Source organism: Dermacentor variabilis, chromosome 2 (genome assembly GCF_050947875.1).
Source record: "Dermacentor variabilis isolate Ectoservices chromosome 2, ASM5094787v1, whole genome shotgun sequence".
In the NCBI taxonomy this organism is placed as follows: domain Eukaryota; kingdom Metazoa; phylum Arthropoda; class Arachnida; order Ixodida; family Ixodidae; genus Dermacentor; species Dermacentor variabilis.
This window is the reverse complement of record NC_134569.1, coordinates 60,912,209-60,940,063: the sequence shown is the minus strand read 5'-3', so window position 1 is coordinate 60,940,063 and position 27,855 is coordinate 60,912,209. Positions and strand designations below refer to the sequence as shown.

At 47.8% G+C, this 27,855-nt stretch overlaps 1 protein-coding gene across 5 annotated transcripts in view; it reads right to left on the bottom strand.

The window, feature by feature from the left end:
• Positions 1-27,855, bottom strand: part of Mef2 (myocyte enhancer factor 2) — a 358,675-nt gene that overhangs the window by 138,127 nt on the left and 192,693 nt on the right. For 4 of the 5 annotated variants that reach the window (XM_075680716.1, XM_075680720.1, XM_075680721.1 and 1 more), the window contains exon 1: positions 7,240-8,112. The exons of the other annotated variant lie outside the window; for it this stretch is intronic. The gene's annotated coding sequence lies outside the window, so the exon portion shown is untranslated. Of the gene's footprint in view, positions 1-7,239; positions 8,113-27,855 lie in introns of those variants that run through there. 5 annotated transcript variants of the gene reach the window in all.

The following is a 27,855-nucleotide window of genomic DNA, read 5'->3' as shown; positions in this document are numbered from 1 at the left end:
ATATTTGAAGATTATTGCGATAGACACTGGAGACTCCAGACACATTTTTTGCCGTCGCCGTCGCCGTCAGCGTGATGTTCCGTATAAAGTCCAAGGGCGATAACACCGTCGCCGAGGGGCCGTATGTGCGAATGAAAGCTTGCGAGGGCGAGCCGACGATGATGGCTCAATCTCGCGCGCGCAAGGGAGGAAAGCGGAGAGGAAGCGCGCCGTCTTGCGTAGCGCGCTCGGCACGCGAGGGAGCGGACGTTGTACTTCGGCAGCAACTGCGTATGCCGCGGTCGCGCGGGATTTATTCTGACAGCGATCTGGTTTGGGGGCACAGACTAGGTGGGGCGACTGCCGGTAGCTCGCCGCTGCTGCCGCGCTTCCACAGGCCAGCCTTTTGACAGCGACCATCGAGTGGTCATCGAGTGTGATGTGTTGATGTTTGCCTGTGCGCGCTGACACCGTGCTTGTTAATCAAGTTAGTACGCGAACGCTTACAAGTTTATACGGCCGCGATGAAACTACTACCCTTACTTCGTATGGCTGTCTACTAATTTGCTATCGCAGTCGACGCTTCGCCTTTCGGGCGAAACTGCGACTTTCTTGAAGCGACTGCCGGTTCCAACTACTTTGCTGAAAAACCTATGCGCTTGTCTGCGATGAACGCTCAGAGGTGCCCCTCTTGCGCGCTGAGATTCTTCCCGTTTCGAGAACGGCAGGGCGGGCTTACGGTTATCCGCCCCGCGCGCCACAAACGGCAGCACGAGTGAAAAAGCTCGCCGTCGGCGGTCATCGCGAGTGTGTAAACAAAACGCTCGCCGGCGTCGCCGCGAAGAGGACACGCGGGCCCCGAGATAAAGGCGGATGTTGTGTGACCTTGCGGACGGTCAGGAGGCATGCGATGCATGCCCGCGCGACACCGGTCGTTGTGCAACCGGAGCTTCCGCTACGTATGCACGCGCATATGCCATGGGGGGCCGAGGCAAGTCCACGCGTTCCACCCGAAATGCTAAAGGAACGGTGTAGTATCGTCGCCAACTGCATGGAAGCATATTTTCCTTCGTCGTGGACTGCAGTCAGGCGTGGGCGTGTCTGTTTTACACCGCTCGACGTTATTAATCGTGACTGAATGCGTGTATACAGTGGGTATCCGTTTTCACGATGACCTGATAGGAGACGTTTCGAACGTTATGATATCGCCGTGATGGAACTACGCAACAGGCGCCGTGCGTCGCAACGCTCCAAAAGCACGCCACACACACACACACACACACACACACACACACACACACACACACACACACACACACACACACACACACACACATCATTTTGTTTTCGGCGTCTGGTTGTTTCGAGAAGTCCGCCTCTCGACGGCTAGGTGGCAGCATTATCCGTGGAGCTTCTGTGCAAACGGGGGCTGGCTGGCCGTTACCTCCGGCATTGGCAACTGGCAAGCCGCTCCTCTCCTTCCGGCATCACTCGCGCGACGAGCCGGCCGAAACGAGAGAGAAAAGCAGCCAAGAAAGCGGATCCTGTAGGAATCGCGCCGCACCCACGCTTTGACGTGGTCGCGCGACGAGCTGATTATACATGTAGCATAAGACGAGCGCCGCGCACTCGCTCAGTGTTGGCTCCTTGTTGCGACATTCCCGGCGCGGGATACATGTGTTCCTTTATGCGTATACATTGGTACGGGGGCACAGAGAAACGAGTTCCGTGCGCGTTCTGTTCTTCGCTCATTAACGTGCGCCGCATTAATTGGTTGCGTGAAGGCGGTATCACTTCCAGATGCTAAGAAATGTCTCGCCTACGAAAGCACGCGCGTGGTGTTTCAGGATAATGCGAGGTGTACTTATCTTTGCAAATCGGTCGGTTCCCCTCCTTGTTTTGAAGATCCATGTGCTGTTCGTACAGAAAACGCCAGCACTTGAGGATGCCCTAAACCAGTGTTGTCTCCTTCTTAATGACACTGACATTCAGAAACAGAGTACGAAAGTGGGCTATACCTAAGGATTCTTTTGTACGCGGGGCTGACAGGCTTCCGTCTAAATTGAGTTCGCGACTTTTGAAACTCGTTAGCGCGTAGCGCCTTCGGATTCTATAGCCATTTCTTTCTTTTCTTTTTTGTGTGTGCGTTAGTTTCAAAACGACGTTCTTCGTGCGATAATGTACATGCGCTTTTACTGTTGCAAGATTTCTGTCAACGACCAAGACGGCCTTTTTTTTTTTCATTGGATGCGTTCGAATAGCGTAATGTTCGAATCAAATGCGAACATTCACAAAATACGAGCTTCGAATATCAGATCGAACTGTCGAAAGTGGAGTATGTATTCTTTTCTTTCATTATTGCTCTTTAGAAGCAAGAAATACACGGGCCTGAAATGTGACAAAAAAGATAGGCAAGGAAGAAGAGAAAGAAAACTTTGTTTGTTTCCGCGCCCTTAAGCCCGTAAATCTGGGCCAGCTTGTAAATAAACACAAAATTTGAAGTTCACGGTTTCTGGCTCGCTTACAGGTGGGTAGAGGAGCGGCCGCTGAATCATATATATATATATATATATATATATATATATATATATATATATATATATATATATATATATATATATATATATATATATACGTAATGACCTCGGCTTTTGGTGATTACTGTGTACGCGCTACAATAATCCGCAGTAGCCCCGTGCATTCGGTGACGGTTTCAACGTTCGAACTGATGGAACACGAAATGTCATCGCATCGCATATACCTCTATTCGAGACGCGGGCATTCGACTCATATATAAGAAATTTCCAATAATCGCACACACCCGTGCTGTAATCGTTTCCGACTCATCCAAGCAGGTGAGGCTGACCTTGAGCGACGACACCAAGGCTGTCGCTTCGATCGCTATCCAGATCACACGTGCGGGTCAACGTATAGGCTGCCCGAGGAGCTCTCAGATGCTGCCTTATCCCTTGCGGCGCCGTTGACGATCTAGCGCGAACGCCATTATCGAGGCCCCTTATCTTTGCGTAAGGATTTGAAAATACGATTTTAGGCCATGGCTCTTCTCCACAAACAACATAAACGTCGTCAGGGTTCCATCTGGGCCGCGCAGAGAGCCCGAATTCAATGTCGGCCTCTCAGGCATGTCCTAGACATGAACGCGTGACTGTCGTGTGTGCGGTGCTCGAACCAATTTGACGCATTTTTTTAGCGTTTCGTCAGACGATTGTATAGTTAGCGTAAGTGACAGAACAGACGGAAAGTTTGCATATATGTATGTGTTTTTTTTTCTGCTTGCTGTGAGCCTAACAAGCCATCTGAAAGAGCGAAAGAAAGAGAGAAGGGAAGCGGTACCGATGCGTTCGCTTCAGACTTCATTCAGCAAACTGTGTTCGGTGAAATGACACGAGCGAAGCGGATTCCTCCTTGTCTTCGCTGCGATCTCCCTTTTCTTTTCGATGATATATGGTGGTCTATTGCACATCTATCAAGGGACGGTTTCAATATAAAGGGAGGCACAGAAAATAAGATTGTTTCGCAGTTTTGTGTCATTAATGATGCAGTAATATAATGCTGTGTAACACGTTATTTCATATTATTATTATTATTATTATTATTATTATTATTATTACAGGCAGACGTAGAGTGTGAGCTTTTCTAAGACACGTCACGGCGATTTGAATGCCAAAACCTAAATGAAGAAAACGATTCACGGGCCACATTCACAAATATTTTCACAATCACAAGCTTTCTTGCCATTGGCTCCCCCCGTTCGCTAATGATATTGGCTGGAATTTGTTCTTACGAACAATTCTAGTGTAAGAGCTTTCTTTTTTTCTTTTCCGAATAAGGATCCAGACGTGCGTCAATGCTGACGTCACTCACAGTATACCCATGTGTTTTGGCAGGAAGTCAGTAAAAGAAACGTTCCGGCTGTTAAAGGCAGCGTGAAGACAATAGATAGGAAAACTTGGACTTCATCGGCAAACTGCGGCTGCACGCGTCAACCAACATAGAACGTTAGTTAGTTAGTAATGTAGGGTTTTATGGCGCAAAAGCAACTGAGGCTATGATGCGCCAACGACAAATTGGATAGATATATTAAAACGGTTAGATTGCAACCAATAACGCACATAGCACTTCCCTCGACAAAGTGCAACTGCGAATGGTTAAGCAGTACGTGCTTGTTAGTATACGGCGATGGATTACAATTAGTAGCGTCGTTATCTGAAGGCGCATTAAAACGACAACGTACCGATCATGCGCGTCTTTATCACGCAACCCGCAAACGGTCACAGGACTGACATATCGAGTCGCACCGCGAATCAAACAGTAGCGCCACTACGCGTATCCGATCAACCCGCGAAAGTCGCTTCATATTCATAGCCCCCCTTCGGTCACGAACTATGACGCACTGTCAATAAGCGTCTCTCAATGTTACGTAAATTTATTTCAGGGTGCTGCCGGCTCCAGTGAAATAAAGTCTGGAAGGTACAGGATGATTCTTTGTGCGTTTTCTATAGTGAGCTTTCATAACTATGCAAAGCAAACATATTTCGCTTTAATATACGATCAGTAAACGTCGCCTTCCTTTCGCAAGACGGTTCGAATCATCGGATTAAAGCAACACGCGCAAGTTAATAGCTGCATGCAATGAGAGAGAGAGAGAAAAAAAGGTATTCCTTGGCCATCGTTGACGGGACGCAGCATGCCTAACATTCCGTCAAACACGGTACAGTCGCGTGTGCAGCAATACACTGCAGTCTGTAATGAACGAGAGTCATATTGGGCAAGCGGAGGGTTCGAATGACCCGCAGGTCGACGTCCGTGTGTTCTTTTTTAATTAATTAATTCATTCATTTGCCACCGCCGGAGAGAATTGGCAAATCGCGTACTTGAATCGCGTTCTCTGCTGCGCGCAGACCGAGATCCAAAAAAACAACAGACGGGAGAATTGTGCAAGTCCGGCCGGTTTCATCGGGAAGAGTGCGCAGCACACACAGATAGACGGCGGTTGGAAAGAATGTCTCAGCTTCCGAGGAATGAATTAAATATGTCATACTTCCCGCTTTTAAAATAAAAAGAGAAAGACGAAAAAAAAAGAAATAGAGCGACCGCTTTCAAAGAAACCGCGAACGTTCAAAATTCGAGGGTAGACAAGTGGCATAATGGCATAATCTGCCGGAAAACGAGAAAGAAAAGGCGTAATTCGTAAGCGGGAGGTTAAAAGTGTCCTGGTTTTGGCGACTTATTGCGAATTTCTGGCTTTGATTGCTGACCTATACGTTGCGACAGGTATGCATGGGTTAACTTGCCTTCAAAGATCGATGATCAATTTCGCGAATGCCCTTGTTATTTGTCATGTCATTATTATTATTCGTAATGCAATATGAAAAATAACGAGGGAATTCACCGAATTCCCTTAGCGAAATTCATGCGTGACATTCAATTGCACTTCCAACAAAGTCTACTGATATCAACGGAAGGTCAATAGAGACGCTGCGCCAATTATATAACGATTTTATGAGGGTTATATTTATCCTAGAAAGCTTTTGTGCTGATTTCGATAGCATTAAGCAGTCTCAGTTACTTCTTGCAATCTTCCATGCTCGTACTAACCCCCACCCCGCAGCCTCCTTTCCTCACTTAGTGATTTTATTTTTTTGAAACTTTCAATACTTACCGTGTACGAACGCTTGCTGCGGTAAATTTAACGGCGATATCGAATCTTAGCGCATTGATTTTAGCAGCAGTCGAAGGAAGAAAGAAAAATACATTTGAAAACGCAAGGAGGCTACGATTTGTTTGGTTCGTTTTTTTCTTGCGACACTTCTGTCACGCTCACAAACGCATGGATATAGAAGACAAGTGTTCCACACAGAGGCAACGCGGCGAGCTGGATGGAGAACAATGATTCGCAATGGCAGTAGAAAATCGCAGCATAACTGTTATTTTCTTTTTTCATTATTCTAAAACTCGTTCGTCGCTCTTCTAAACAGAAGGAATAGAAAGAGGCGAAAAAAAAAAAAAACGAACAAAGCGAAGCGTCGTCGCCCTGTGGAAAAAGTGAAATAGAGGTTTATTATTATTTTTTTCTCCTTTCTCTCCACAATGGCCGTCCGAGCGCACGCAAGCATCCTTGCTTGCGTGTTTTCATCAATTTCTCTATCCGTTTCTCTCGCATTTTTCTTTTTAAAAAGAATCTATATTTTTGTGTGTTACATATTACATAAAAGAAGAAAAAAAAACACTGACACATATCTATTTGTGCGCGCGCTCTTCGCGAAAGGTTTAGCCCGGCTCGTGCTAAACCGCACGGTTGCGGTTAAGCAACCTGTTCGGCTGACGCCGTTGTTCGTTTAGATACAGTCGTTCTCACGGCGCCGTTATCGAATGTACGCTAATCACTAGTCCGAACTTGTGATGGTAGTGGGGGGGGGGGGGGGGGGGGATCAGAACGCTATGCGGCGGCAGCTTTCGCGTGGCCCCTGACATGAAATTACTTATACATTCACGACCTTCCTCATTCATCTTTTCAGCTTCTTTTTTTATACTCGAAAATGGCGATTCGTAGAGAAGAAAGAAAAAGAAAAAAGAAAGAGATTGGTAGCGCGAGGACGAAAGGTCAACCTTATCGTGGGCTGTCCTTTCTTCTCCTCTCTTATTCATCGCGCGTGGGCAACGTTTGTTTTCCGGATAAGCGCCGCCGCGATCGCTGAAATGAGAGCTATAGGACGAGACGGAAGCGAACGCCCCCCCCCCCCCCCCCCCCCCCGCAGTTGCCAAGGCCTGCTGTATAGTTAGCGCCGCATTTGACACGTGGTGCGCCGGTGGCTTTGGAGGTGCGTTCGGGAAGTCTCGACCGGGGGATGTGCGAAAGTCGGACCGTCGTTAGACCGTGTGTGCACGTGCCCGTTGACGTTACACGTCGTGCATGGCAAGGCATGCTTGTGGCGTGCACGGGAAGCTGGCCAGCGCAGTTTCTCGCCGCTTTTTAACACGCCGCGAGCAAAAGAGGAAAGAAGTTGCAAACGGAAACTAAGGAGGCATTTATGTTCGGGCCATTAGGAGGGTTGTCACACTAGACCAGAGAGTTTGAAAGATTCGTATAAGCGCTTTGTGCGGAGATGCCTAAGTCATCGGAAGGCCGATTACACATTTCTTTCTATACAGAAAGAATACGGAGATGATGGAGCTAAACGACGTTGCGTGAAACGTTGAAAGGAATGACCGAGCGCGCAGAGTAAGAACAACACTCACCGGTTGTCGAGAGTCCGTGCGTTGCAGGAAAGCTGCGCTCGCAGGGAGAGAGTGCGATGTGATTGACGGACGAGCGCTGTCTCCGGAGTCAACGAGGGCCGGGCATGCGCTGGTGACAATCCTCCCGCCCGAATCCCATGGGCGATGGTGACGTCGAGGAGCGGATGACAAAAAGCCGGTCGGAGATGAAGAAGACACCCAAGGTACGTGGCGAGAGGCCCAGAAGAAGCGTAACTCTTTTCTTGCTCCCGCACTTCTCTGCGGGAGGATCACGAAGACGGAGGCAAATTTGGATTGGAAATCGAAGGCCCCGACTCACAATTCGCAGATATCAACTTCTCGCGACACTGTCAAGACGAGGAAAAAAAAAAGCGTGTTTGTTGTTGCTGTTGTACACGACGGGCGTCGTCGTCGAAGAGGACGGTGGTGTTGGGTTTTGCGGTGCGTGCTCGTCGCGAAGCGAACGTCGTCGACGCGCCGGCGCGCTTATCAACGCCGCGATCTCGGCTATCCTGGCGACGACGACGGCAAGTCAGAAGGCGTGGAGGCGCGGCGGGTTTTGCTGGTGGCGAAAACACCGCGAATCCACAGCACACTCGGTCAAATCCACGCACGAAGACGACGCGGCCAAGGCACTTCACAGGGTAACAACACTGACTCACACGTCGGGCTGCCCAGGAAAGTGATTGCTGCCGCTCGACTTCATTAAAGGAGAGGAATAAAACAGTGTCACAGCTCGATAAAAACACGCCACAATCACTACGACGGCTCTTCTTTTCTCTCGACGCCCTTCGTGGCAAAAAAACTCTTTCGAAGGCCGCCGCCGGTGCAGCTCGTTCACGCACCGCACAGCCGCGCGTCGTCTGCCAAGGCGCGCAGCCAAAGCTGGGAGAGGAGAGGCGTTGCGCATGCGCACGCACTGACGTCGGCGCACGGCGGGCGAATCAGCTCACGCGGCGCGGTACGGGTCAGGCGTGACGTAGCGCAGGTGAGCGAGAAAGGAGAAAAAAAGAAGGAAAAAGAGAGAAAGAGCGGAGCGCACGCGCCCGTTAGAAAATAAACGAAGAAAACGGCGCCTCAATGAATAGCAATAGATGAGAGAGAAAAGAAGCAGGAGAAGAAGCAAAAGGATCGCGGCAGCGAAAGAGGATGAGCGAGAGGAGAGAAAGAAAAGTACCGCTGTTCCGCTAAGCGGAGGGATACAGATGTTCCGCGCTCGAACATAGTCCGCGGCGCGGGAGCGAGCGGATAATACGAAACAGGGCGGAGAAAGGGAGGCCGCCGCTGACCGAGGCTTTCGTAGAGCGAATTTTTTTCTTCTCCTGTTGTTGTCGGCTGCTGCCGCTCCTGGCTCTCGGCCAGGTATTTTATCTCGCCCAGAATGAAATCGAAAGCTAGAAATAACAGTAAACAGAAGAAAAATAAAGGGTTAGAGACGGAGAAGCCAGGAAATTTCTTGCGCTTTGCCCGTCGCGCGAGTGCTTGTAGCGCGAGTGCTCATTTGCATCAATCGCGGCCTTCTTAACGACGCCTTAGCAGTGAGATAAACAGCGACGGTCCCGGAATATGCGGAGTACTGTAACTTCTCTGTGCAGTGTCTAGGGAACTACTGAGAAAGAAAAGTGGCGCGACAGATTTCTTCAGAGACACGCCACGTCAAGCGAGTAAAAAGAGGAGAAGCGGCTCTCGTAGGTGGTGCGGGGTTAAGTCGGGATGTTCTCTATGAGAAAAATGTATCTGTTTATAGATGTGCCTGCAACGCTCCTAAACCAACAACAAAACACGATAATAAAGAGTGAAAAAAAAAAAAGGACGAGGAATGTCTCAACTTGAACTGTATTTATGGACTACAACTATGAAAAAACAAGCTTAAATGGAACGATTTCTCCTCGGCCACCAGTTTTTCTTTTCTTTCCACTCAAATCGTCAAGCGACGCTTGCCTTGATAATGAATAAAGAAAAGAAAAGAAATTCCGGAGCAATTACAACTGCCATCCGCGCTAGAAATGACCCTGCTTCTTAAAAAATATTTTTCATTTTAGTTTTGCCTTCGAGTTCAGGTTTCTGTCACTCGAAAACGGATGTTGCTTGTCTCCAAACGAGACGGCGCACTGAGAGAAGCCAGAGCACTTGTAAGCTAACGTTTACTTTCTTACTTGTACTTAGTACTTTGTACTTACTATTTGTAAGCCCGTTTGATTCTTTTTTTTTCTTCCGCTGCATTTAAACTCAATAGGACGTGCGATGAATTTTACGGTTGAATTGGAGGAGGATAACCGCTTGTCTTTTCTTGATGTTATGGTGCAACGTGAAAGGAGGAGGGGACTTCGCTTCAATGTGTTCCGAAAACCTATACGCATTCGGGACGCTACTTGAAGTTCAAGCCATCCTGCTTGCCACAAACGTTCCGTCGCCGCATCCCTTATACAACGTTCGCAATAAACTAGCAGCTCTCCTAAAGACTTGGAAACAGATTTTGAAGCCGCTCATATCTACCTCATTGCCACAATAGCGATCGATTATATCATATTAAAAGTTGCCGCGAAGATAGAAGCGGAGGGATGCGAGAGACGTCGTTCGTGATGCACATACCCGCCAATTTTTCCGACTCCACTGCGTAAATAATAGCTGCCTTAAAGAAATAAAGGAGGAAAGAAGACGGAAGACATGCGCACACATAACAGCGCACAACGTCGCCTTTCAGCGTATAAGATTTAAATTTTATTATGAATGGAAGCTCGAATACACTTGTTTGTTGTGATGTCTCCAAGAGGCGTGGTGGCACCTATGATGCCAAAGCCCGTATCGGCTTTTACGCAACTATGCCGCAGTATTTCGTTAGGGGAATTCCCGACTCCTTTGTGTGTAATGACAGTGGCTTGTCACGATGTCCGGCGCAACTCGGAAATGTGTACGATCCCTTCAGAGTTCGGGCACACATTGCACACAGCTTGAACAAGCTGCGACTTACGAATTTCCACAGCTATAGTCAATCATCCCGAACGTGGAGCTCGCAATGGCAGAGCTTAAATTCAGCGTAGCGAAGTGAGCCGTCGCGCGCCTCTAGGCATCGGCTTCACATGCAGAGCGCATGCGCTAGTGTCTTTGACGGTGGCGCCGTCGTCCCTGATAAGCGGTACGCTAGAAGCATGCTTGAGAACGCTGCTATATGATTGCGCATGCGCGCAGTCACGTAATTTTATTTCATATATCGCGGGCTTTCGTTAAACGCCAAAAATAAATAAATAAATAAATAAATAAATAAATAAATAAATAAATAAATAAATAACCACGTAGCATGTACGTTGCCGCAATAAATTGGACGGGCGTCGCGTCTTCATCATCATCATCTTCATCATCATCATCATTATTTAGTGACCCTTAAAGGTCCCTGCTGGGGCCTTTAAGGGTCAAGCAGGGGCCTTTAAGGGTCAATAAATTAAATGTTTAAGGTTATACGCGGGGAGCATACATAAGAAAAAGAAACGTTGAAACAGTCATGACTGAAGAAAAAAACAATAGCAACATTCAGAAGGGTAAAGAAGGTGTAATGAAATGACAGCCAAACACAAAAAGTAATAACCAATGCACTCAAAACAGTGCGATGCAGTAAAAATAAGTCAAATACGTCAAGCATCAGTACTCAGAAAGTTCGTTAGTATGTTTCGAAACTTGGTAGAGTTACGTTCGATTACTACGCGGTCAGGTAATCTATTCAATTCTGTAATAGCTACTGGCAAGACACCAGTTGGCGAACAATAATTCTGAACCGCAACCGCGCAGGCCCTCCACGTGGCGCATACCTTGGATTACATTCTTTACAAAATTATTCCTCGGAATTTTGAGATCGACAGCTCATAAACAAACGACGTCATGAAAGAAAACACCGACAGCGCATGTGTGTGTATGAAAACTTTTATTGTAACGAGGTCCGGAGGCTCGACCAAGGCGGGCCGCTCCCATGCACGTTGGCACTGTCAGGCCAAGCCTTTCAGCGACATCACGGGCCCTCTGGACGGCCCTTAGTTGGTCCTGAAACAATGGGCTTTGAATCCTTTTCCCCCACTGTGTCCATTCTTCAACGAGGTTGGGGAGAGTCGCGGGACACCCCGCAGCATATGTCTGATTCCAATGATGCCATTACAATCGTTGCAGTCGATTGTAATCTCCCTCTCTAGATATATTTTATTAATGTGGTACGGTGTGGGATATGTACCTGTTTGCCATAAGCGCAGTGAGACTGCCTGAGCCTTGTTCAGTTTTGAATGTGGCGATGGGAATTGCCTGCGTCATAAATAGTAATGTTTGGGAATGTAATTGTATGTTATTAAATGATCTCTAGATTCCCTGGCTTGATGGTGAACGGCTCGGTTGTGATTGTCACGGTTAGCAAGTCCTCGTGCCAAGTAATGAGCAACCTCATGGAGGATTACCCGAGCCTCGTCCACTTTCCCTATATGCGCAGGAACCCATCGAATTTCAGTTCTCGCAAATCCCAATGTTTTCAAAAAGTTTAGCTGCAACTCTAGCTACGTAGCCTTTATCAAAACACTTTATAGCGAATTTCGAATCACTGTAAATGCAGGCCCACTTGTTACTCCTGATGGCTAGAGCAATTGCCCCTTGTTCCGCCACCATGGGGCCCTTGGTAAAGTAGTGATAGCGTCTTACACCTTCCCTTGATAATTTGTTACAATGGCCGTATATGCTCCTTTACCTTTCACTCAGGCAGCATCAACTATAGCTGCCAGTTGGTTCTTCTGCTCTATTTCCTGCAAGAGTGCTTTAGCTCTTGCCTTTCTCCTTTTGATATTATATTCTGGATGCATGCTTCTGGGGAGAGGGTTGGTTCTGACCTTGTTCCTAACTTCAGTCCTTAGTTCTATATCGGGCTCCTTGTTGTAGTCAGTTCTGCACCTACTGCCTGTAATATATTCCTGCCAGCTCGTGATTTTGTCAATCTTTCGTGTTGCGCATAGCTGTTGGGCCTCCGCGATTTGTTCCATTGTGTTGTGCTCCCCTACAGTCATGAGTCTGTCGGTTGCAGCGTTACTGGGTATCCCTAGGGCTACTTTAACGAGCTTCCCGAGCATCACATGAAGTTTAAGTTCTGCCTGCTTCCATTTGAATAATCCAGCCACATAAGTGAAGTGACAGAGAGCAAAGGCGTGTATTAGCCTCAAAGCGCTGTCTTCTCCTAAGCCTATGTGTCCATTGTTAATTCTCCTTAGTAGCCTAATGACTTCATCTGTTTTATTCGAGGTATGTTGTATTGTTCTATAGTTAGCATTGCCTTCGTCTATGTGATACCCAAGAACCTTGATTTTTTCAACTAGCCTGATTGCGGATCCTTCATGAGTGTATAAGCACAGTCTTGTCTCATCTTCCGGAATGTAACCTCTTTCTTGGTTTACGACCTTTTCTGCGATGTTTAATGACCAAGAGTTCTGATTTGGCTGCCGAGCATTTCAACCCCATGTCTTTCAGTGTAATCTGGTCTCTGTCTGTCCTACAGTATACCCTTCGCACTCCATATGGCTGTGTCGTCGGCATATACCACATAATGTATACCCTCAATTTTCTCCGGATTTCTTGCGACCTTGGACATTGCTAAATTGAATAGCACGGGTGAAAGCACAGCCCCTTGTGGAGTGCCCCTATTTCCCAAATTCTCAGCTTCTGATTTAAGCTCACCCAGCATGAGTTGTGCAGTTCTATTTCTAAGAAAGTCCTTAATTATGTCAAAAAGTCTCTTACCTAATCCCATCTCCGAGAGGCTGTCAAGTATTGCCTTATGCTTTATACGATCAAAAGCTTTTTCCGCATCCAATCCCAAAAGAGCTTTCGTATGCGCTGGGCTGGCCTGTATAAGTTGGTGTTTGATAAGCAGCATAGCATCCTGAGTTGACAGCCCGGGATGAAAGCCGATCAAGTTGTATGGGAGAATGTCGTTCCGTTCAACGTATTTCGTGAGTCGATTTATAGATGACATGTTCCATAGCTCTGCCTAGACATGACGTTAAGGAAATACGACGAAGGTTGTCCAGAGTGAGTTGTTTGCCTGGTTTTGGTATGAGGATAGTATTGGCCACCCTCCATTCCTCTGAGTATACCCCTTTTCACCAATATTAATTGAAATGTTCACTTGGCTAAGAAATTGATTCATCTAGATTTCTTAATATCTTGTTAGTTATTCCGTCAGGTCCAGCCGCCGATCTACCATTAAGACTGTGAAGAGGCGCCCTCAGTTCACTCTCAGTGAAGTCCCGGTCAAGTTCTTCACATATGCCTCCCTCATATTCGGGGCTCTCGTCTCCTTCGTTTGGTTGTTTAAGTGGGAGATATTTGGCTGCGAGGCTATCCATGATATCTGTGTTTTATCTTGGCTTTCCTGATGAACCAACTTAGCTATAGCTGTTCTCTTTCTTGCCCTTGTTTCATCCTTGTTTCAAATATGGAGGTTTCAGCAACCTCCATGTTTGAGTCTACCAACAGCCGAATTACAGATCTCATCCCACTGTTGCTTCACGAGAGTCTTCGAATGGTCATCAATTTATTTGTTTAATTGCGCTACTCTTTTCCTTAGCCTTCTGTTAAGTCTATGCGTTTTCCATCTCTGTAATAAAGCCTGTTTGGCCTCAATCTGATGCGCCAGCCTGCTATCCATAGCCTCAATACTTTCCTATGTCCTGATTTCTCTGGTGGCCTCTTTGACGTCCTCTCTGAGCTGGATGACCCATGTCCGAAGGGGCTCCTGCTCGGCATCTAGAGGCCCCACTTTCCCTCTGTTCGCCCTGATTTTTCTGAACTGATCCCAATCAGTGAATTTGAAGATTATAGTTTTCTGTCTCGGTATGCGTATGGTTATGTGTATGATGTAACGATCGCTGCCGAGATCCATGTTTGAATTTTCCCAATTGCCTCCTCTTGAGTTGTTTACAAAAGTAAGATCTGGTGTGGAGTCCCTGCTTGTGGACGTGCCACAACAGGTGGGATACGCCGGATCAGTAATCAAGCATAACCACAGATCCATGGCAAGACTCCATAGCTCCTCTCCCATCTGTGTTCCAAGTGTATCCCCATGTGTGATAGGGAGCATTAAAGTCCCTTCCAATAATGAGCGGGGAGTTTTTGTCAATCGAAAGCACCTTGTTGAACAGTGCTCGAAACCTCTGCCTCATGTCGTTAGGACTGCTGTAAATATTCAATCAGAAAATGCTTTGCGTCTTACCTCTGTTCCTTTTAAGTATTATCTTAACTAGAATAAATTCAAACCTGGAATGTCTAAGAAGAATATCATGCTCAATGTATGGCAACTTTTTGTCAATGAGGGCCGCCAACACGCTCCCCATTTTTTTGTCTCTACATATAACTTCGTACCCAGTAAGCATAATGTTGTCCGCCAAGGTTTCCTGCAGCATAATTACCTTTGGCCTGGCCTCAGATGACCTGATAATCTGTCGCAGTGCTGCTTTTTTGTGTTGGAACCCACGGCAATTCCATCGCCACACGTTAAATCCATGATTACTGTCCATTGTTATTAGGTGAGGCTGCCTTTCTATTACCCGCTACTTTCCTCTTTGTGATGGCCCCCGACAATCCAGGAATGGACTTTATACTATCGGCCTCCGATGGCAGATACTCAACGTCGTCATCCCCTCGCGTCTCAATTTTCCTAAGTCTTTTCTCCGCCGTTAGCCTCCATTTCCACAATTTGTCCACTTTAAAGTTGGTAGTTTCCACTGTCTCTCTTATCGCTTTAATTGCATCTTTTATTTCACTGAGGGCTGAGAAGACTGACCCATCCTGGGAACTCACCGCCCTCTTTTTAGGGGCAGGAGAGCTGGATTCTCCTGGATCGCTGGTTTTGCTTACAGGTCTATCTATCTCTACTCTAGCAGGGCTCGACTGCTCTTTTTTACGAAGCTCTGCTACCTGTCTGGTCAATTCTTCATTTGCTTTTCTTAAAGAAGTTACTCCTTTCATTAATTGCTCTATTCTGGCATCATTGTCATCACCCACAGCAGCCGAGGCGCCCCCAGCAACTCTCGCCATACCTTTTACTCTGTCAGCCCAAGTGGTTCCTGGCGTCTTCTTCTCGCCAGGTATTGAGTCCCTTTGCACGAAGCGCACCTGCGCTTCCCTTGACTTGGAGCGCCTTGTCTCCCTGGATAGTGAACGTTGCCTGGATCTGGTGCGACTCCTGGAGCGTCAGTGCTCCCTGTCCTCGGGGTGATGGTTGGGCGCCAGCTGTTGCGCTTCCGACTGCACTCTTGTTGACGACCGAGTCCTGTTGCGCTCTCTTCGACGAAGTCGTACGACGTAAGGGATTTGAAATATTTGCTTACAAAACTTGTCACCGGTTCATCTTTTGGGTTGCGAGTTCCACATCCCCTGCACTGAACAACGTCAGGTGTTGGACACACATCAGAGCGGTGCCCGATCCTTCCCCAGGTGAAGAAGACGTCGAATTGCTTCCTGTCAAGGTAGCATCTCACTAGTGTGGATCCATACCTGACAAAATTGGGCACTTTGAGTCCATCGAAAAGTACAATGACCGATCCCGACGTCTTGATGCGCTCGGCAGCCAGCGCAAGCGGGTTCAAGTCATGCACGATATTTCTTGTTATCATAGCTTGCGAGTCCCTGATATCCACTCTTCGGATGACGCTTTGCATGTGACATGTGGTGCCGCTTCGTATGCATTTACCTTGTATTCCGCTTAAATAATCTTGAAAGACTTGATTCTAATGTACTTTGCTGCATGTGCGTGCTTAGGTGTGCTGACTACGATTATATTTTGAGGGAAGTTTGGGCAGACAACCTCTTCACGGGCCTCCTCTTCCGTTAGGTCGGACGCCTCGATGACTGCGGAACCAATCGTGGTGGTGCTCACCCTGTTCAAATTGAGCCCTCCTCGAGGTCGTATAATGATCTTTCTGTGCTCCTCAGGCAGTTGAGGCATCCTCAAAGCTTTGATAATCCGATTCTTAACCATTCCACCAACGGCGGTTCCCTTGACACCATGCTCTCGCTGATACGTAGCAATGTGCTCTCCTCATCCACAACCTTTGTGCTAGCTCGTGATCTTCGGCCAGCCACTACTTGCCAGCCGAAGTCGTCCTGAGCATTGTTTCCTTCATTTTCCTTCATTGAGCTGTTTCCTTCAGCAAAATCTTCATCTTCCATGTTTGTATCCGCCATGCCTGCGGGCAGTTGGGCTTACTAGGCCCAACAAAGGCCCTACTCCTCACTAAGCTTAGCTCCGCTAAGCTGGACTCGGTGTGTAGGAGCAGGAAAAGTTCCGTAAAATTGTGAAAATGCGAGCCCCACCTCGAATCTTGGTGTCAGTCGATTCGCCGTCGCTTCGCGGATCCAGTGGTATGCTTCTTTTCGTTGTACTCTCAAAATTGGCGTACGGAGCATGGAAAAAAGAAAAACGGAGCCGATGCTTCCACGTCTGCACTGCTCGGCGCTTCTTCTTCCCCACCGACAGCGCAGGCCTTTTATGTTTTTGTGACATGGACACGTTCTGTATTCTGGTTAACCTCCCTGCCTTCTGCTTTTCTCGTTCCCTTCCTGGAACGGTCGTTTCCGAACTCACTCCACAACCTAACGAAACGCTTTTGAAAGTGAATATTCAGAAAATTGAATAATTTATCTCAGTTAACTAATTAAGCGGAATAAAAAAAAATATATATTGAGGAGCCCCACATAACGGCAAACCACATGCCGCTCGTTTCAACCAGCTGCGTTTAACCACTCTTTTTTATACCCTTGGATCGAGTTACGTGAAACACCCTGTATAGATATAAAGCAAGCGGAATTCCTAAATATGGCGCGAGATAATGAGACAACGTTTAGTTTTAAAGCGAAGCGCACATATATATATATATATATATATATATATATATATATATATATATATATAAAGCGGAGCTTTCTTTTGCCAGCCATCCCACACTTAGCTGACCCTGGATGCTGCGCTGTCTCGCCGGTACAAAAAAAGAAAAAAGAAAAAAAAATGCAGATCCCACGCACTGTGGGAATCGATGTAAGCGAAGCTTTGTCTGCTGTTTACGTTTATTGACGTTATTTGGCGGTGATATATTGACGGCATACGACAGTCGTGACGTGATGTGAAATGTTACCTTGCCTGCTCTGCTTGTGCTTGTTGTTCGTGCTCCGTTCGACGCTTTACGCGAGCCTTCATCTCCTCGGCCCTAAGTGCACGCTTCGGCGCCATTCTGGAATTTGCGTTGTAGCTCACAAAACTGCCTCCTCTCTCTCTCTCTCTCTCTCTTTCTATTCCCTCGTTAACAAGCGCGGAAGCTCCTCCACAGAATTTGTGGGGGGGTCACGTCTAGTTACGGCGTCCAGAAGGCATTGTGCACATGCGACGCGGCGTAAATGTTGACACCAAGCTTCTCGGGTCGCATTTCCTTTGTGCCACACGCCTGTCATGTACTGACGCGATAGGGTTAAGAGTTCCGCTTCGCAGAAAAGCTGATGTCGACGCCGCAGGCGTCGCTTGGCGAATAATCATTCTGAACCGCAACCGCGCAGGCCCTCCACGTGGCGCAAACCTTGTCTTACATACTTTACCAATTTATTCCTCGGAATATTGAGAACGAAAGCTCATAAACAAATATCAAGAAACAAAACATCGACAGCGCATGCCTTTTATGTTTTTGTGACATGGCCACACGTATCAACCACGTCCCGACGCGGCCGTCGTTAATGACGTTCCTCTCAACTACGTCCTGACGTGGCCGACGTTAGCGGCAGGTCCACAGCAGCAACAGCAGCAGCAGCGGAAAGTCGAAGAGGCAAAGAAAGCTGCGCTTTAATATCCTCAGCGCTACAAATGGACTCTTTCAAGCGCGCAATTCCTTTATTAAGGCGGAAGCCTTTAATGGCTCATTGTCAAGGTCATCTGTCGTTAGCAGAAACCGTCACAGCTTTCCGTCCTCCTGATTGGTTTCCTCTGTCTCGTGACGTCACTGTCGCTAGGTGCAGGTGTGCGCCTCCTGATTGGCTCGCGTGCATGACGTAACTGTCGCCAAGTGCGGATGTCGGCGTGGTTCGGCGCCGTGCGGGATGACTTATCACATCGGTACGCGTGGCGGCCGTGTATTCGACGGTGCGCCCCGACGTCACTGTCGTCAGGCGCTTGAGGTGGCCTCCCGATTGGGCGCTGTGTGGCCTGACGTCACTGTCGCGAGACGCGCGTGGCGACCGTCTGCTTGGGTGTGTTGTGGCTTGCGGCGGTGGCGGCACTTTACTTTGCGGTATCGTGTGGGAAGGATGCCTCGTCTCGCCAAACCAGTGCCTCCCAACACGCGACGTACGGCAGCCGCTGAACGTAAGCGGCGCTCAAGAGAGGCTGAGCGTATACGTCGCATGCATTAGGGCGGCGAGGCGCATCCGACACCAGAGTCCAGGGACGCGACGGGCCAACGCAAGAGAGGCAATGCGTTTGAAGCGACTCGCTGCATCTCCGGGTACCAAGGCAAATGAAGCTCGGAAGCGCCGTGACCGCCATCTTGCCGCGACAAGCCGAGCAAGTACAAGTCACTCGAGCGAAGTGGATGATGAGGATGGCCAGCTACACCCCGACACCCCATGGAAGACGCGTCTCCTCCTGATCCACAAACGGCGCTGCAACAGTTCGGCGCTGCAAAGCAACCATCCTGGATGTGCACCCACTAAAGCACAAGGAGTTCACCGGCCATGAGTTGCAAGCCGACATCCTCCCAGATGACAGCTTTGAAATGTTGGACTCAGAAGACATCGAAACGATAGACATAGGCGTAAACGACGTTGCAGGCATTCAATAAACAAACAAACATTCACATAGCAGTGTACGAGTTGTGTGCCTCCGTGGTGTTTTCGACGCAACAAATCGCCATTGGCAATGGTGTCAGGCTTTCACCGTTTCACACTTTAGTCTCGACAAAGTGTCTTGTGTTCTTTTTTTTAAATCGAACCTTTCTCGGCTTTCTTCCCCGAGCTTCGGCGCGTTTGCTCGATAGGACTTTTGCTGAGTAAGGCAAGCCGGTCCTGGAGGTTGTGCTATAGCAAACTGAGCCGATGCCGGATATAGGCGTGACAGAATCTGCGCCGATCCCGGATACAAGTGTGATCCGCGGTCACGTATACTGCGGGTTTGCGCGTATTGCTGGGCCTATTCGATTATAAGTCCCTGACAGTCACAGGCTGCTTAAGACTGCCGTCCCCCATTCGATTTTCTCGAACAGCTTCGGAAGCTCCGCCCACCAGTCCGAGAGCTGCCAGAATCGCGTTCGTTTTTCACACACCGGAAGTCGCGGACTGTCCGCGGACTGTCCGAGCTGTCAGCAGCTTCTTTCTTGCCCGCACAAGGCCAAGCAACTATAGCAGACAACGGCTGCCTTAAAAAGATGCGTGCGGTGTTTGACACCATGTTGTGAAAGAGGCCGTGTGCTTCTGCGTACGATAGCTGAGTGCAAATATTGTGCACTCAGCTATCGCTTGTGTTGCGTCGGTACTTTGTGCGCCATCAGGCGAGTTTTTCACGAGCGGTCTAAATGCTGCAGCTTTAGCCTTAGTGTTTTTTAGGAGAGAAGCACAGTGGTCAAGCGCACATGCTCGCTTTTATTGATGTGTTGCGCGATATATGTCCTGCTCATTGCTATATGCGTAGTAAACAGGCAGATTTCGCTTTTCAGGTGAGCGAAACTGGTGTGCGAGGAAGCATGTCATATCGCATGTGGATATTTCATGCCGGTAGCTGGTGGGGTGTACATCGGAGCTTCGCCGATTGCTGTTGACATAGGTGTTGATGCCCTCTGTTGCCAAGCTCCAGCGTTTCCTTTTTGAGGTGCGAGATTTGTAGACGGTGTACACGCGCTCTGTCCTATACACCCGTCGGCCCTTTAATTAGTAGGATGTCTCACGAGCTTTGAGGATATCAGTGGGTGCTTTCTGCACGAGCAGCGACGTGGCACGACCGCGACTTCGCTTATGTCCGTGTGTGAATTCCGCTTACATTTCGCTGGCAATAGAGATCCTTAGTTAAAAAACGCAAGCCGCTTGCGTTTTTTGAACTAAAACTCTCTAATGAGCTTGGCTGAAATACAGCGGTTGAAGGGCACGAAGAGCGAGAGCGCAACGTAAACTGCGCTTTGCGAACACGTTCTATGCGATTCCACTATGCAAGCTTAATATTTGTGTCGACGACGAGGTCTCTGGGACTGCACCACTTCGGAGGCCACGCTAATGAATTCGCTGGGTAGGAGGCTATCTACGAGCAACTAAGCAGACGACGGCAGCCAGCAGCGTGACTTCTGGTCGCGGTGCTTTCGAACGAAACCTTGGGCACCCCCCAGACAGCTGCATCACGGGACTGTGGCGCGCTCTTCTGCCAGGACTAGTCAGACCGGAAGCCGCAGACGGTTTGCGGACAGTCCGCGGGACTGCATAATCGAAGAGACCCACTGATTTTCCGACCAGGCACGTAATCGCTGCGCTGCAAAACGCGTTGCGGAAGAGGATCAGTTCTTTAGAATTTCATTACCCGCAGACTGGACGCGTGGCCTACACGCATCGATTCTTTTTTGTTTGTTTGCATCTCGCAAAACGAGCACAAGAAGCAAACCTCCTATACGAAACGTGGGAGGCGAAGCTAACCCTCGGGTACCTGGAAGACCAACGACAACTCGTCGCCAGGGCCAAGAGGGCAGTCAAAGCCAAAGGGTTCCTGGACTAAGGAGCCTTCCCACCTTAGCGTGATAGCGGGCGTCGCTCGGAACATGTTTCGTATAATAAACGTTTCTCTTTCTCTCTGCATTGCGTTAGAAAGAAGACAACCTCCAACTACACCTACTGTCACACCCGAGACGCTTCTGTGGAACGCTTTCTGATGTAGGCTGTCCACAATACGTTAAACAGAGAGTCAGTTTTCGCAATTAACCACTTGGACATATATGAATATTTTATAACAAAAACACTTGTTCCTTGGGTCGTGCCCCGCTAAACAGAAATGTGCTTCGAGAGCCGCAATTTCTTTCCTTGTAGAGAGCACGCTAACTAATTTGACTTGCTTTGTAGATTTTTATCGACTTCCAACTGGCTGAAGAGACTGCTGGGACCCAAGACCTCCCAGCCTGCATCTGAGGCGGCGGCACTCGCCCCCTGACCTGCGTGTCGGGGGGTGGGTATATAGATCACCTTATCCGTTGGAGAATAAAGTTTATTCTATCTATCTATCGACTTTAGGTATATGCAGCGACTCAGCTCGGTAAACTTGGACTGTGACGTTCGTTTGTTTGTGCATAATACTGTTTCTGTTGCGCAATGGACATGAACTTTTCCGACTTAAGGCGGGTGTACGGGGGTCGCTTCTTCTGGTTTCTTTTGTTTGTGCCTGACTTATACGAACTTTTTTGTAGGTTTATTTATATTTACGTGTTTGTTGTACCTGGGTGCGTACTTATTGGGAAATGCATAGTTTCAATTTCTTAACTGAGTCTTGGAATAGCTGGCTTAATGTAACCTACATTCCCATTTGCCTGCAATTATTAAACAACAAGAACAACACCTTCACACAGATCGCAAAAAGCACATTGGATCTGCAATTTTTGTTTAAAGCACGTGGTTTTCGAGACTCGCATGACTGCATGCAAGCGCACCATGCGAGGAGTGAGACATACAGTCTATGTATATTTAAGTCGCACTGCCGGTCGATATCAGGGCCGTGCACTTAATTTTGATAAAATCTGTACGTAGCAAGATGATCGGTGCTGTTTCTCGCGATCGCTCGCAGCTTCAGTCGATTCAGCGTGTCTTGTACATATGTACATACTGCATACCGTGTGTCCCAGCTAACGTTAGCCAATCTGTTCAATGAAAAAAACAAAACAAGAACGAATGAGAAACGAGAGGAAATGAATATATATATATATATATATATATATATATATATATATATATATATATATATAAGATAAAAAACGACAGTGCAAGATACAAGTACAAAACCTACTGTGCTCGACTGTCATAGGTGTGACGACTTAACATGATGTAAGACTTCAAAGACCATATCTTGCGGTCCTTTTTAAATCAACATATTTTTTTCTGTGAACAGCTTGGCCAACTTTAGCAGGGACACCCCGTAAATAAATAAATAAGGAAAGGCCTTCTTCAATGGGCGGCGTCCAAATGCACACGCCAGCGATGGTTGCCCTCTGAGTAACAGAAACAGATCTCGAAGGCGCAAGCCGATGCGGGCTGCATTCGCCGAATGTAATTGCGAAGCCTGAAATGGCCGCCATATTTGGGACACACCCTATCAAAAGCTGGAGCTGTTTGTCTGGCTGACAGCCTGGTATGCAACTTCAGGTGACTTTCGTTCAAGTATTCGCGACGCCCTGATCGAACAGTTCAAATCAAAAGTTGACCCCTTGTTACGGTTGGCGTGTAGCACCCCGGGCAAAAAGGATGCTCGACCACCATGCCTCATCGAAACGAAGGGTGAATTTCCAATTTGTTGTGGTTGTCTCGAGGAGTTGCCGGTCTGGCAGGTGCCCCGCAGTACTTACAGGCCCCTTCTGGTGTATGCATGCCTAAGCGAAACGAAGAATGGATTCCTAATTTGCTATGGTTGTCTCGAGGGGCTGCCGGTCTGGCTGGCGCCCCGCAGTGCTTACAGGCCCCTTTGTGTGTGTGCGACTTTAGAGGGACCCTTTCCATGAACTGTCAAGCTCTACAGGAGAACTTCGGCGAACCAACGTCGCCTAGAACAATGGATCAGTCGCCTATACACAGTCAGCTCCCCATCCACAACCAGACGCCCTTTCCGCGAACCAACGTCGCTTACAAGAAAGGATAAGCGCCTACGATCCCGGACCTGCGGGTTGACACCTGCGGAGGCGGGCTCGTCCAGGCTCACCTGAGAATGCGGGAGCAGCCGCAAAGCACCGATGGGGACTCAGTGCCTGTCACGTGATGTCGACGTGAGCAAGATCGCGCCTCCGACTTTAGTCGGCCTATTTAAAGGGCCCCGCAGTGTACTTTTTTTAAATTCATTCTCTTCTTCTCGTCTCTCACCAACCATTGAATAAACCATGCAAGTTTCGCACTAGGAATCGTCTCGCCCTTGCTTGGTCGCCATGGTCTACCGGATGCCTGCATGCAGCCCTCCGACAACGCTACGCTACCCAGTAGTAACGTCGGTCGAGCTTCGATAAATAGGCGTAGCAACAACTCGGCAGCGGTGGGGTACGCTACCCTGGAGATCGCGACACCTTCCCGCCATCACCCCCGCCTTTTCTTCGCAAAGTTTAATATTTCTCATATATTTGGTTAGGTCAAGGCAAGTTAGTCGTGCCGCAGCGCCGACGACGTCTGCGCGTCGAACAAAGAGAAGCTACCGGTCTATACCGACGCTGGGACACGGTGCGTTTGTGTGTCAGCATGTATACACGAACGTCACATTGCCACGTATCGTATACTCGCAGCGAGCACGGACGCCTTCCTTATTTTTTTTTTTTGCAGTCTCTACAACGAAGACCGGGAAAATGTCATACGACCACACGCTGCAGTTCGTGGAGTAAATGTGTTCGTATACGTCTCTGGATTTCGACGGAAGCAATATAGCAGCTGGCAGCGGAGACATTTCGTGCACATTACGCGCGAAGCACTTTCGCAACGCGTCGTTCATCTTTTTTTCTTTCTTTTGTTCCATAACGCGGGCGCGGCATATGTATGCGGCTAATGTGCGAGGCTGTGTATAGAATCGCACAAAATGTTGCCACAAAGAGGCAGACGGACTGGAAACATGGAAATGAATTGATCCGCCCAAACGACGACCTTTCTGAATAGTTAGTGGTGAATCAGTGCTAAGTATTGCGGGCTATAGAAGAAATATGTCCGCGATGCTTTCCCCTATAAGTCTATTCTGACATATATATATATATATATATTATCTGCACCAGCTTTTTAAAGATTGCATAGGCAGATAACACAATTCTAACCCTTGATCTAAATAACTCGGTGAGGAGGCCATTACTTCTACGAGAAAACCAAAAGCTCAATTGAATAATTTACATATTTAGGCTAATAAAATTTTAATTAATGCTTTACGCCACGTATTTCAGTCTACGAATTATAGCCGCTGAGTTCGCACGGCGTATCCACTCCGAACAAATTCTTTGGACAGCACCAGTTCCGAGATATTAATTTTGAAAGTGTCCATCGAAAAACATTGATGTTCCAGTTGCTTTTGTTCCTCAATGCATGAAACAGCGGTTTCATTAAAAAAAATGTAACTGGAACGCCAATGCATTTGGACGGACACTTTGAAAATTAATATCTTGGAACTGGTGCTGCCCAAAGAATTTGTTCGAAGTGGATACGCCGTGCGAACTTTGTACTGAGTGACTCTGCATGCGTTTGAATATTATTTTAATATATTTTTTTTCAATCTCGCGCTCAAGTTTGACAATATGTCATTAATCATTTGTTTCTTTGTAATTTTTTTCACGCTAATCAGCATTATTTTTCGCGGAACTTTTATTACTCATAGCACCTTAACCCATAAGTGAAATAGAATAGCAGGAAGCATGTGGCTAATTCCAACCTCATCACCTGATCCTCTAGCTAAAGTTACCAGAAAAAAAAAAAAGAAGAGAAGGCACGAAAAGAATCTGTCCACATCAACGCTATGAAAACATCTGCTCACGATTAGCATTTCATGTGATACCGACGCTAAAAGACTTTTATCGCCGTTAAAATCAGGAAGCGACGCCCCGGTCACCGACGTTCTTCAAGGAAAGCTTCTGCCTCGATGACGCTGATGCCACGTCCGCTGTCATCTCCTCCACTCCCGTCAAGGCCACGCACATCAGAAAGGTCTACAAAGGACAAGCGAGATAGGAAGAGAGAAATAGAATGCAGGAAAGGCAGGGAGGTTAACCAGACGCGCGTCCAGTACGCTACCTTGCACCGGGGGAAGGGGATATGGGGATGAAGAGAGAGAGAGAGAGCACAGTTTCGCGCATAGTGGAAGGTTCGCACCGAGTTCCCTTGGCCTGTCGACTAGAGGTACTGCAACAACGCTTTCGTGGCTTTCTGTGCCATCGACGCGAACGGCCAGGGTCCAAAGATCTTCATTACGGGAAATGGTTTAGAGTCCAGCTGGTTCAGTGCTGTCCGGAGAACCTCGCGCTCGACGTCGTATTGGGGACAGATACATAGGATGTGGTCGATCGTTTCTGCGGTTCCGCAAGAGGAACAAGGACAAGGGCGCTGAGAAGAATACGGACACCGAAGCCTGGCCTGCGTTGCCAAAGCAGCAACCGCCAGCAAGAATCACTGCACGCCGATGGAAGTAGACCAACCCGGGCATCTCATGGCGGTGAACTGAGTGAACAGTATCGGCAAGTGGTTATGATGGTGCGATCACTAATGAATGCGATTCGAATGCTTCTGAGCAAGCTGCAGACACCGACGGCTCAAAGCGCATTGCAAATAGCGGATGCACTGAATACTTGCAAGGTATATTTAATAGTTTCCATCTTCTACGGCGGCACACTGACACGATTGGCAATTAGGGCCGTGCATAAACAGTGGTATGGTAAATTGTAACAGTTGTTTGAAATGGATTTCTAAAGCACAATATTTTTTGTTCTTGTTTATTGACAAGCAGTTGTTATCAAACCAGACTGTTGCGTCGTGCACACTCTCTTAAAGTAACACAACTGTTTTGGAGCAACAAACATGTTTTGTTAAAAGGATGGTATCGTCTGCATACTGAACTATCACACGTTTCGGTACAGTTCACGAAAAGTCATTTATAAATATGTGAAAAAGACGAGCACACAAGATATATAGCCATGAGGCACTCCATTTTTCAGAGGTAACTCTTTATTGATGAATAACTGCTTATCTAAAGCTGGTGAAGGAACTGGTAAAATGGCCTCCTGAAACCGAGCAGGTATAGTTTTTCAAACAGGAGTTCATGGTTCGCAGTATCGAATGCTTTAGAATTGTCGAGAAACAATGTACATGCAAACATGTTTTGTTCTAAAGCTGCGTTTAATTCATCTGAAAATTCCTCGAGCAAAGCAATAGGGCCCCGTTCCCGCGACAAAAACAAACTGACGGCTTTATATGACTCAAAACTTATCTAGAAATAAAGTCAAGGCATCTAAGAGAATTTTTCTATTATTTGTGACATGATAGGCAAGATAGAAATAAGTCGTTAACTGTCCACACTACCTTCCTTTCCTCCTTTAGATAATGACGTTACAATTACAATCTAAAAATGTTTAGACCCTTTAGGGTGTTTTCTTGTCGCACTGGTAACGCCCTTACCATTAGGGTCTTACAAACATTTATAGAGGCCGACAACGGAGCTCTAACTAGACGTGCGATGACAAACTACCTAGTTGAAAACTATGTAATCATTATGACAGCCTTGGGCGCACAGAAATATACGACAAGAGTCTTTTTGGCATCCAACCCGTACCAGCGGCTCCCACGGCAACCGAAGGAGTTGGCAAAGAAGGGACCCCGTTCCTCCCGGCGCTTGCCTGACGCAAGTGGAGAAATGAATGCTACTGCAGAACAACAAGCGCCCGCTGTGCAACCGACTGGCAGTGACCGCTTCAAGTCAAGTGCGACAACGGATGCTGACCTCCAGGCGAACTCTCCCAAGGGGGCCCGTAGTGGCGATCATGAGGCGTACAGCGATGCCACAATAATTGAAACCGCCGACATGGAAGCGGAAGACAGATATTTCACCGCGGTGACGTATACAAAAAATCACGCCAAGCGGCAATACCAATGATTTTCAAGCTCAGCGACCCGGAAGCGTCGTTTTGGAAAATGAATCCAAACAAGTTGGCCAGTGAGATTACTACCACGGCAAGAGAGAAGGTACAGTCATTTCGTGTAACGAGGGAAGGTAACTTTTCCGCCAACGTGCATTCTCTCGCTGCCTCTACGAGACTACTTGAGTTAACTCATCTTGCAGGACTTGTAGTGGAACCATACGTGCCACCATCATACACGAAAAATCTAGGAAAAATAAGACAAATTCCAATTTAATAGGCTGAAGACCAACTACTTGAGCACCTACAAGATAGCGGCGTCATTTCCGTTAAGAGGCAGACCAGGTGGCTCCGGCGAGAAGATGGGACAGTGGAAACACATGCACTTGGGAGCGTCATCCTACAATTCTTGCCTGACAAACCATTGCCAGCACGCGTCCTTCTTGGATTCACGAGTCATCCAGCCGAAGAATATTTAGAACCTGCAACTCGGTGCTACAATTGCCAGCGATTTGGCCACGTTGCTAAGTCCAGCCATTGCCAATTGCGATGCAAGATCTGCGCGGGAGCGCATGATTATAAAGCCTGCACCTCTAGAAATCAACCCAAGTGCGCTAACTGCAACGGAGACCACACAGCTTCATGCGCTAGATGTCCCAAGCATCAAGCGGCTTCATTACTCAGGCGACAAGAAATATTACATGGTCGGACCCCGAAGCAAGGCTCGCCTTCTCCGAACTTAGTTACTGTTAACCCAGTGAAAGCAGCTCCTCCGTTACAACCAGCAGAGCGCAATAAAACG